This window comes from Dipodomys spectabilis, unplaced genomic scaffold (genome assembly GCF_019054845.1).
Source record: "Dipodomys spectabilis isolate Male_0828 unplaced genomic scaffold, ASM1905484v1 ptg000054l, whole genome shotgun sequence".
NCBI classification, from domain to species: domain Eukaryota; kingdom Metazoa; phylum Chordata; class Mammalia; order Rodentia; family Heteromyidae; genus Dipodomys; species Dipodomys spectabilis.
In genome coordinates, this window is record NW_024870731.1 from 3705139 (window position 1) to 3716369 (window position 11231).

The 11231-nt window shown below is 40.3% G+C and overlaps 1 pseudogene; it reads right to left on the minus strand.

Moving 5' to 3' along the window:
• Positions 1 to 581: 581 nt before the first annotated feature.
• On the minus strand, positions 582 to 5549 carry LOC122107907 (annotated as a pseudogene).
• Between the last annotated feature and the right edge of the window lie 5682 nt (positions 5550 to 11231).

Consider the following 11231-nt stretch of genomic DNA (forward strand, 5'->3'; position numbering starts at 1 on the left):
ATTTTGATTTTTTCAGTCACAGACAAGCACAAATGATGAATGCTAGGCTAAAGAAAAGGTTGTTTGGATTTGATGAAACATTCCAAAAAAGCTCAAAACACTGCCCTATTTACTTTAGAAGAAAAAGGATTATGTCCTAGGGTGTAAGGAACTGAAAGCATGGTTCAATTTCCTAGACAAGATTCACACTAATAAAAGTGAATTGACAAACAGACTGGTTTTATAGTTGTAAGCTGAATACTAGACAGCTTCCATCTTTTAATTTCTCATTCAGAACTGGAAGGATGACTCTAGCAGAAAGTCACTTTTCTGTACCTGGTTCATTAACAAGCAACACACCTTTACTGGCAAGCCATTTGAAAGCAAGAAATCAGATGCCTTGATTGTCATGTTGCTGAATGACCAATGTGATTAAAATACTCAAGTACCAGTCACTGGGTTTGTTGGATTAATATGGCATTTGTCAGAAAATTTCATTAGAAGTCAGAAAATGGGCAGTTTACTGTCCATGGATGATTTTTTTGTTTTGGTTTTGTTTTGAGAATAATGAGGTATTGGTTTTTCACAAATGTACCGAAGGATCATGCGATACTGCCTGCATTAGATGCACTCCTGGGCCACAAGTCCGCACATTGCTTTGCAACAGGTCCTGTGATGGCAGAACCTTTCATCTCCCCTTTATCGTTTACTATGACACCTGCATTAGCTTCAGAATAAAGGAACACACCATCTTTTCTCCTGTATGACTTTCGTTGTCGTACTGTCACATGTACCTTCTTCCTTGGCTCTGGTTTGCCTTTCTTGACTGTAGTCATCACCATGTCACCTACACCAGCAGCAGGAAGTCTGTTCAGTGGTCCCTTGATCCCCTTCACAGAGATCAGAAGACAGGTTTTTGGCGCTGGTATTATCAGCACAGCTGATCACAGCTCCTACGGCAAGACCCAGTGAAATCAGAAATTTTACACTGGAAGACCCACTACATCCAGGTTCAGCTTAAAATCAGACCCTGATCCTACCATCTCAATATTCCTGCTCCACCACCTGCCACTTTCCTGACCCTTCAGTGTTCTTGCTGTGCTCATGCTTTCCCTCTCCGGCCCAGAAGTGGGAAAAGAGCCCCAGGTGCCCAGAGCTGCAGCTCCCTGAGAGGCCAGCAGCCACAGTGCTTCAGATGGTGGAAATGAGCTTTTTTTTGTATATATGTTTCAGTACTGGGGCTTGAACTCAGGACCTCACATTCTCACTTGACTTCTTCTGCTCAAGGCTGGCACTCTATCATTGGAGCCACACCTCCTCATCAGCTTTCTGCTGGTTAATTGGAGATAGGACTCTCACAGACTTTTCTGCCTGGGCTGGCTTTGAAATCCTCAGTTTCCTGAGTAGCTAGGATTACAGTCATGAGCCACCAGAGCCCAGCTAGATACTGAGATCTGAAGACTGCGGTTCAAAGCCATCTAGGCAGACACAGTGGGGAGACTGTTAACTCTAGTTAATCAGCAAAGTGCCAAAGTGGAGGTGTGACTCAAGTGGTAGAGTGGCAGCCTTGAATAAGAAACACAAAATAAGAATGCAAAGTCCTGAGTTCTAGCACCAGTGCTGGCATCCAAAAGAAGAAAAGATAGAAGAAAGAAAGAGAGAGGGGAGTGGAGGGAGGGAAGAAAGAAAGATTGCCAAAGTTGCTAAAGGTCTACAGTACAATAAATATTGAAAAAGGAACTATATTCATGCAATTTTTGTAGTTAATATGGTTATTCTATCTTATTTATTATTTTTAATCTCTTGGATGACTTTACAAATTAAGCTGTATCTTAGGTGTATATTTATACACATACACAGGGATCAATATTCCCTGAGACTTCAAACATCCTCAGGGTGCCTTAGAACATATCCCTTCTTCCATGAACCACGAGCACTGTTTATGTCTGTGGTGCTGTACCACAGCAACACTAAACATTATCTCACTTCATCCTGACACCAGCCCTAGTATTTTAATTGCTATCCCTTGAGTTTCAGTCCTCAGAGATGCAATACACCTGTAGCTATGGGAGTTGATCCTAGTCAGGAAGATGAAAATTCACCCAAAACATCACAAAATGACAATGAAATGGTCCAACTGTTGTATGTACTACTGAAAAAAATGTGACCCAGAGTTTGTAGAGTATTCTGTGGGGAATGAGGACTCACCATGGAAACTTTGGAGGCTACAAGGATGTGCAGAAGAATGAAGGATTAAGTGGGTGAGATGGAAAAGCATTACCACAAAATTATAGCATAGTGGATGTAGAATTAGAAGGGCTCACTGAAAATGAGTCCCCAGTGCAGGGTGTCCTGAGGGACCCACGAGGTCCCTCTTTCCAAGCCCTGTGGGGAGGTAAGGAGAAACATCTTCACTTTGGCTGAAGAGGTTCCTGACTGTGTAGCAGCTGATAGGGTGGAGCAGACTGGCATATTTGAGATAACACTGAGATAACGTTGTTGGCATTCTAATTGTGTGTTGTAAGGGATCCTAAGGTGAAGTCTGGGAGATTAGAGAGTTCTGCAGAGTGTTGGCTATGGAGACATCCTAAGGAGCAAACATCTGAGAGGTTGTTGGGCAGCTAAACTAACAAATTTGCATGTGATGGAAATGGAACATTTTACAAATAGGAAAAGTAAAATCAGGGAGCAGAGAAGTAGATGAACTCTTCCAAGGCCAGGAAGCTGATTAAGTGAAACAGTCTTCATTAGAGCCCTTTACCTCTGAGGAAGCACTTTCACCTGCTGAGAAAACAAAAGAAGAGAATTTGAACCTTTGTAGAGGAAATGGAAAAATACTCTAAATGGAACAAAATTTCATTGAGTTTTTCAGAATTACAGGGAGGGTAGCCATAAAGAGAAGCTCTTTGGAAGAGAAAATTGCAAAAAAGCAAGCAAGATCAGTAGACTTTGAGGGGTCAATGGAAAATTGTCTTTTTGCATGTGTGTAGCAGTACTAGGGCTTGAACTCACAGCAAGGGCACTGTCCTTGTGCTTTTTTGCTAGACTCTGGTACTCTGTCACCTGAGCCACAGCTCCACTTTTTACTTCCTGGTGATTAGAGATAAGGTCTCAAGGACTTTCCTGTCTTGGCTGTCTTTGAACTGCTATCCTCAGATCTCAGCCTCCTAAATAGCTAAGCTTACAGGTGTGAGCCACCATGACAAGCTTAGAAGACTGGTTTTTGATTGTAGTAAGTTGTTTACCCAAAGTGCCATTAAATGGGTTCATTTGAATGAGTCCATCTGGTCCCACATTTTGGTCTCTTGGAGGTAATACTCATGCTTTTCACTACAGTTCTTGATTTGAAATGAGATTAAAACAAACAGGAGGCAGGTCCTTGAAGAAAAGGACAAAGGTGGCAAATGGGTTTATTTATTTTATAAAAGCATGTTTAGCCAGCTAACCAGGAGAACTTGATCAAAGCAATCTGATATAGATTTTCCTTTGACTGATATTATTTAAATGATCAATGGAATCTCCTCTAGCAAGGGCATAGAGAGACGTGGAAACATTCATACTGTTGCACAATTGTAACTTAGTTTTAGAGGGGAATTTAATGTTCCTTGCCAATATTAAGTATTCATCTATTATGTAGATGTGGCAGCCTCAAGTCTTAGAATTGATCCTAGAGTATTGCACTGATCACACAAACAAGGGCAGATTGTCACTGAAATGAACAGTTCTATCATCTGTTGTTGCATATCAAACTTCTACAAGCTTAGCAGCTTAAAAGACATACATTTATTATCTCAGTATCCCTGGGCTGGGAATCCAGTCACAGTTTATCTGAGTTTTATGGTCTTTCAAAGGCTGACCTAAGGTGCTGGCTGGGGCCGAGGACTCATTGGAGAGGTGAAGGATCTGCTTTCAGACTCACATGCTTGTTGAAAGCATTTGGATACTTTGGACTATCTTCCAGGGGCTGGTCTTTGCTTTTTGCTATGTGAAGCTTTCTATAAACCAGCAAGGGAATGTCTGCTAGAAGGTTTTTTTTTTTTTTAATTTAATTTTAGCGTCAAGGTGATATACAGAGCTAGGTTACAGTTACATACATAAGGTAGTGAGTATATTTCTTGTTGAACTTTTTAAAGTGAGAATTCTTTCCTTTCCTTTCCACCCTCTTCCCCTTTCCTTTGCCGTTCTCCTTCCCTGTACCCGCTTCTCCTCCTCCTTTCTTTTTCTCCTTCCCCTTTTCTCTGACCCCCCCTCCTCTTCTCAGTCCTCCTCTCTCTTGCTTCCTCTTCTTCTCCTCTCTTCACCCTCTTTCCCTCCCTTCCCTTCCCTGACTCTCTTCTCTTTTCCCCCTTCTACAGGGCAATAGTCTCAAAGTGACATCTTGTCACTTTATTCTAAGAATTAGGAGCCAAGTCACCAACCAGCCCACACTCAAGGAGAAGGGATTACAGATGTACAGAAACACCAAGAAGCAGGGAACACCAGTAGATATCTTACAATCTGTCCTCCAGGAAAAGCAACTGTCTATCAAAAAATGAGTTTAAATGAATTACAGTAGCACCATAGAGTGCAACACTTCAGTGGTTACAAAACAATGTTGTCAATGTATTCATGGACTTGGGCAGATGTTCAAAATCTATTGATCAGTGAATTAAGAAAGCAAGCACTTTTTTTGCAGACAATGCACACATTGGGATACTATTTTGTGAAAACACAATATTTTCCCCAATAAATTAAGTTTATGCCAGCATATACAAATTTAAACACAAATGGAAGGCCTTGTGAAGAGACACATCTGTACCTGCAATGTGACTACCCTTGCAAGGAGCTACGGGTTTAGGGTGGAGGTGATGTGTAATGGGCAGCTTTCTCCTCCTAGTCATTATACTTTATTTCTTGTTTGTTTCACAAGGAACGTGTTTATGTCTGATATATTTTTTTCTTCTAAAAAGAGCTGGAATAAGGAAGGAGGGGCTCAAATCTAACCATGCTCAAAAGTGTTCCATGGTGTTCATGAATGTGACACTTCAATACCTCATCCTTGTATGGGTTCTAAATGTCTGCCTAGGCTTCTTTCTCAGATTTAGTTCAGATGGTCCTGCCTGTGTTTGAGACAAGGGAGAGCTGTGTTGTCACAGATCCAGGAACTGCTCTGGATAGGCTCCCAGTAGAACTTGCAGGAGACCGGCAGCTGGATCCTACAGGATATTTTTCTTTCCCAGAAACAAAAGAAGAACCACAGTAGCCACCCAGAGAGACTGACTCCGAAGCCTTGGGGCCCTTCTGGGAGGTCACAGGAAGGGATATGGGACCAGGAGTCCCTTTTGTGGTAGGTCCTGTTGTGAGTTCCGTGGCCCACTTTGTTATCAGAAGATGAACCAAGACTCCTTTGGCGGAGGTACACTTCAAGAACCACTACTCAGCAGAGACCTTGGGTGAGCTGCCTTATTCCTCCGTGTCTCCGTGGCCTCACCAGAATGATAATAGCTGCCATGTTCCAGGCATGTCTGGATGTAAGGATTAAATGAGCAGATACACTGAAGCTTAACACTTAGAGCCCAGTAAGAATCCATTGTTTGGCTTAGTTGCTGTTATCGGCACTTTCTGTTTTGATCAAGGAAAATCTGGCATTTATTAAACCCTTACCAGTCTCCCATTAGTAACTCTTTGAGAAGTGCTTTAAAAGCATTATTTCTTTGAGGGTACTAGGGTTTGAACTCAAGGTATCACACTTGCTCAACTTGCTCGTTTGACTGGTGTATTACCACTTGAGCCACACCTCTAGCCCTGGTATTCTCCTTGACTCAACACAGCCTCTCCATTGTGGATCTACTCTGAATCTTCCCAGCTTATAAATAAAAAGTCTGAGGCTCAGAAAGGTTCACGTAACCTCTCCCAAGTTCATGAACTGGCAAACACCGGTGCTGAGATTCGGATTCAGTGGCTCACACCTGTAGTCCTAGCTACTCAGGAGGCTGAGATCTGAGGCTCACAGTTAAAAGCCAACCGGGGCAAGAAAGTCTGTGAAACTCTTATCTCCAAAAAGCCACCAGAAAACTGGAAGTGACGCTGTAGCTCAAGTGGTAGAGTCCTAGCCTTGAGCTGAAGAACTGAGAGACAGTGCTCAGGCCGAGTTCAATGCCCACGACCGACCCCCCCCCCCCTTCCCCCCAAAAAAGATTATACAAATATGAGGAGAAATGGATGAACAAATTATCACATGAGGAACTGTCCACAACTTCCTCAGAAACCAACCAACCAAAAATATCAAAGTGTAAAAGAAAATAAAAATCACTGGATTTAACTTACACAACACACTTGATGTGTGTACTCAACAGAGTATTCATTATCATCAACTATGTAAAATGAGTTAAAGTTAACTATGATATCCCTTTCATCTGATGATGCCATAGAATTCCAGGAGGGCAGGGAAATCAGAAAGAACTTTCTAGAATACCTAAAGTTGTTCTCTGATATAGAAATATTTATATACTTTTCCCATTTTATGGTAATGAACAGTGGAAATGCCATCGTTATTTTTCCCTCTGAGGCCACTCAGAGTTGGACAGCAACCTACCAAAGGTGCCCCACTGAGAAGGGAACCACAGGGACCCCTTGTCCTGTGGCTCAGCAACTCTTTCCTTTCCATGTTCTTTGCTTTCTCTAGGGTCAGGAGCGCAATGTAAGTTTTAGAGACAAAAGGTGCCTTGAAGTAAATTTTGCAAATACCATTTGCTTCTTTTATTTTACCAGTCCTGGGGCTTGAACTCAGGGCTTGGGCACTGTCCCTGAGCTTCTTTTACTCAAGTCTAGCACTCTACCACTTAAGCCACAATGCCACTTCTGGCTTTTTCTGTTTATGTGGTACTGAGGAATCAAACCCAGGGCTTTATGCATGCTAGGCAAGCACTCTACCACTGAGCCACATTCCCAGTCCCACCTTCTGTTTTTTAAATTTGATTTTATTTTATTGTAAGGTTGATATCAAAGGGTAGTAAGTAAGGTAATGAGTACATTTCTTGTCAAACATTGTTACCCCCTCCCTTGTTTTCTCCCATTTTCTCTCTCTCCTGACTCCTCTCCCCCCAAGTTGTAAAGTTCATTACCAACATAGTGTCTTGTGAGTATCACCATTGCATTGGTTTACCCTTTGTCCTTTGTCTCACCATTTTGTTATTCCCCTTTCCTTCCCCAAATTAGATAAGCATATACACAAGACCCAGGGTACCAAAATAAAAAACAGTGACAACATGTAAACTGGTTCAACTACTCTAGAAAGCAGTATGGAGGATCCTCAAAAAACTAAACGTAGAGACAGGTGCTGGTGGTTCATGCCTATAATCCTATGTACTCAAGAGCCTGAGATCTGAGGATCGTGGTTCAAAGCTAGTTTGGGCAGGAAACTCTGTGAGACTCTTATCTCCAGTTAACCACCAAAAAACCAGAAGTGGCACTATGGCTCAAGTGGTAGAGCACTCGCTTTGAGCTGAAGAGCTGAGGGACAGTGCCAAGGCCCAGAGTTCAAGCCCCATGATCAACAACAAACAAACAAACAACAACAAAAAAAACCTAAACATAGAGCTTCCCTGTGATCCAGCAATCCCACTCCTGGGAATTTACCAAATGATCACAAACAAGGCCACTCTAAAGCTACCAGCACAACTATGTTCATTGTAGTATTATTTATCATAGCTAAGATATGGAGCCAACCAAGATACCTCTCAGTAGATGAATGAATCAAGAAAATGTGATATATATATATATATACACACACACACACACACACAATGGAATTCTATGCTTCCATCAGAAGGAAAGATATTGCCCCATTCATAAGGAAATGAAAAGACTTAGGAAAAATCATATTAAGTGAAGTAAGCCAGCCCCCAAGAAATAGGCTCTGTGGTTTTCTCTCATTTGTAATAAACTGTATATGTCTAGGATAGTCCTAGCAGAGGAGCACAATAGCTATGTATATATGACCAAATAAAATGAGGCTAATCAAAATGAACCCCAAGATATGAAAACAAGAAGGGTTTTTTTCTTTTTGCTTCTTTTTTTTAAAAAATATATTGCGTAAAGTTCTTTCTTTTTTCTTTATTTTTTTGTTTTAGTTTTTTTTTTTTTGGTTTTGGTTTATCCCTATTTACTTTCCTTAACCTTGCTTCTTAAAAGAAAGCTTCAGATTCATGTTTGATGATTAAAAAGGCAGACAGTGGCAAGTGCTGGCAAGAATGTATAGAACTAAAATCTTCTTACTTTGCTGGTGGGATTGAAACATTGGTACAGCCACTTTGAAAAATTAGCTTGGCTATTCCTCAAAGTAGACTTTTCATGTGACCTAGCAACCCCACTCCAGTGTATCTACCTAAGAGAACTGAAAGCATGTTTACATGCAAAGACTTGTGCATATATGTTTTCCATAGTATTGATAGTCAAAAGTGCACACAAATACAAATAGAACTTGGTAAATCCATACAAGGGATGAGAAGGACTAGAGCACAGATACACAAAGTAAAAGAAGCCATACATATTGTATGGTTTATATGAGTTGTCCAGAATAGACAATACATTCATTGGCAATACATTGGTTGTTGCCCTGGATGACAGTCACTGCTAATATGTGCTCTGTGTGGGGTTTCTCTGTGGGGTAATGGAAATAAATGTTCTAGAATTAGATTATGGTGATGGTTGGACAACTATGAATACACTGAAAACCACTGAATTGTTTGCTTTTGGGAAAATCTTACGGCATGTGAATTAAATTTCAATAATGCTATTTAAGAAAAAAGAGAGAATGCCAGTCTGACTTGCCAAGATGCCCTGCTTTTGAAAAGTTAGTGAAAGAACACCTAGAATTTGTTTTGTCCCGTGGGAAAGTATGTAAAACCGAGAAAGATGACCTCCTGTGGGGAAGCAATGAAGACCAGAGAATGAGGCGTTTGAGCCTTCAATGTTGAGAGCTTTCAAAATGAAATCAGCTTTGGCGTCCAGATGATGGTGTCTAGATGAAAGACACTGTGAGACTGAAACTCCAGAGGCAAAAGGGCATGAATGGAAAATGTTGAGGAACTTTTCTCTCCCAACATTTACTAATTAAACGAAGAAGACACTGCATTAAACCTCTGCTTAACAAATATGGGCACGAACAGCTTTTGGATAATTCTTTTTATTTGTTTTTATTATCTTTAAGTAGTTTTACATATCAGTTTATGAATCGTTTTTGGATAGTTTTACACAAGCAGTCAAAGGAAAAATACATAAAGAGTAACAATTTTAATAAAAAGATTATTTAAAAAGTGGTAGGGAATCTTTCTTTTCCCCCCAAACAAAGGCTCCTACTAAGTTAAAAATAGGAACTGGGGATGGAACTTCATGGTAGAGTGGTTTACCTACATATGTGAGGCCACATAAAAAATTGGACCTGGGGTTGCTAGTAACACATCTTAAAACATAGTAGAAAAGAATTTAATCCCAATACATCTAAAAGATGATTTGGTAATTATGTGATCAAAGAGAAAATGTTTCTGTCTTTGGTTCCTTGGCTGATAGGATGTAGTCATAAGCAAGCCAAATTCAGACCATAAAGTGGCTTGTGGTATTTCTTATAAGAAACATCTGTCCTATTAGGGAAAAAAAAACCTTCATGTAACAGGTAGCTGGAGTAGTGACTGTCTTGAAGGAATCATTAGAGATGATCTGATCTGGGTTCAAGGCAAAAGAGAAGTCCTGTTATAGAAAGATGATAGCTTTTTTTTTTTTTTTGTCAGTCATGGGGCTTGAACTCTGAGCCTGGATGCTGTCCCTGAGCTCTTCCGCTCAAGGCTAGTGCTCTACCACTTGAGCCACAGTGCCACTTCTGGTTTTCTGGTGGTTTATTGGAGATTTGAGTCTCACGAACTTTCTTGCCTGATCTGGCTTTGAACCGCAATCTTCAGATCTCAGCCTCCTGAGTAAATAGGATTACAGGCGTGAGCCACCAGTGTCCAACAAAGACACTAGCTTTCAAGTTCCCTTTACCTCTGTAGACATGTCTCAGTAAGCGTAACATCCTATTTGTTTTCTACTTGGAGTTCTCTGCTCAAAAATTCTGATTCTCTTTTGATCAACTAGGAGCAGCAGTACAGAAATACAATGTCTATTTCTTTTTACATTCCTATCTCTATATGATTTCAATTAAAGGCCATTCAGTAAAAATGAATACTGCTCTTACAGAGGATAGATCAAGAGAAAAATACAGATGAAACCACTAGTTAAGAAAATACCAGAAATGACCTGAACAGGTAATTTTTGGAAGAAGTTCAAATAGCCAATAAATACAGGAAAGAATGTTTAACACCCTTAGCTATAAAAATGCAAAATGAAAATGACATCTTGTTTGCGTTCTTCCCTGGTCAGAATGGCGATCATCAAGGAAATCAACAACAAATGTTGATGAGGATGTGTGTGTGTGTGTGTGTGTGTGTGTGTGTGTGTGTGTGCGTGTGTGTGTGTGTGTGTGTGTGTGTGTGTGTGTATTGAAGGGGGTGCTTTTGTGCTATTTATGTAAATTATTTTAACTACTATTGAAATAAGTATGAAGGTTCCTCCCAAACTAAAAGTATATCTACCGTATGTTCCAGCTATATCACTCCTGTGCATATATCCAAAGGAACAGAAGTCAATATACAATAGAGACAATTGCACAGTTGCACACTATTCACAATAATCAAACTATGGAGTCAGATGATGTGTCCATCAATAAGGGATGGATAGGTAAAGAAGATAAATATATACAATGGAGCATTAATCAGCCATAAAGAGTAAAATTATATTTTAGCCGAGAAATGGATGCAACAGGAAATTATCGTATTGAGTTATAAAGAAGCCAAATTGAGAAGGACAAATATATTCTCTCCGATGTACAACCAGTCCTAAAAAAATTGAATGTTATATGTGTAGAGCAGGAGGACTGTTTTAGACTAAGCTAATGGAAGTGAAGAGTAAAAGGAAAGGATGGGGTGGTGGTGTCTACGACCCTAGTATTTTCATACACATGCATGAAAACAAAATAATAAAACCCACTAAAAATTCTTCAAGCCGAAAGGGAAGGGGACTAAGAAAGAGCAAGAGAGGGGTTGCATTTAATCAAAGTACATTATATTCACATATAGAAATAATACAATGAAACCCAAAAGAGATCTCTTTTGTATGCAAGTGGGTGCACACATGTGGAAAGTGTGCTCACAGGTTTGTTTGTGTGACCATGGGTTGAG